The 327-nt window shown below is 32.7% G+C and overlaps 1 non-coding gene across 1 annotated transcript; it reads right to left on the reverse strand.

Moving 5' to 3' along the window:
• On the reverse strand, positions 1–135 carry LOC120224999. The gene has a single exon (XR_005526718.1). It is a non-coding gene; the product is annotated as a U8 small nucleolar RNA (small nucleolar RNA).
• Between the last annotated feature and the right edge of the window lie 192 nt (positions 136–327).

Below are 327 nucleotides of genomic sequence, written 5' to 3' on the forward strand. Positions count from 1 at the left end.
GTCAGGAAGAAAATAGGAGAATCAGGGCATTGCAAGTCTTGATTACACAGAGACATTAATCATGGCAACTCAAACCATCATGTTCCAAGCCTTCCCCCAAAAAGAAAGAACAGGTAAGGATCATCCTATTTATGTTTGTGCAATAATTAATTTAACCATTCTCCTCCTAACAGACATATAAATTGTTTCCCATTTGTTACTATGATTAACAGGACTGAAATCAACATCTTCGAACATGAAATCTTGGGCAAATGTGCATGCTTTCTCATAGGAAAGAGGTAGCAAAGTATAATCTTTTTTTTTTTTTTTTTTTTTTTTTTTTTTTTT

The sequence above is a fragment of the Hyaena hyaena genome, unplaced genomic scaffold (genome assembly GCF_003009895.1).
Source record: "Hyaena hyaena isolate Hyena2069 unplaced genomic scaffold, ASM300989v1 scaffold_1299, whole genome shotgun sequence".
NCBI classification, from domain to species: Eukaryota; Metazoa; Chordata; class Mammalia; order Carnivora; family Hyaenidae; genus Hyaena; species Hyaena hyaena.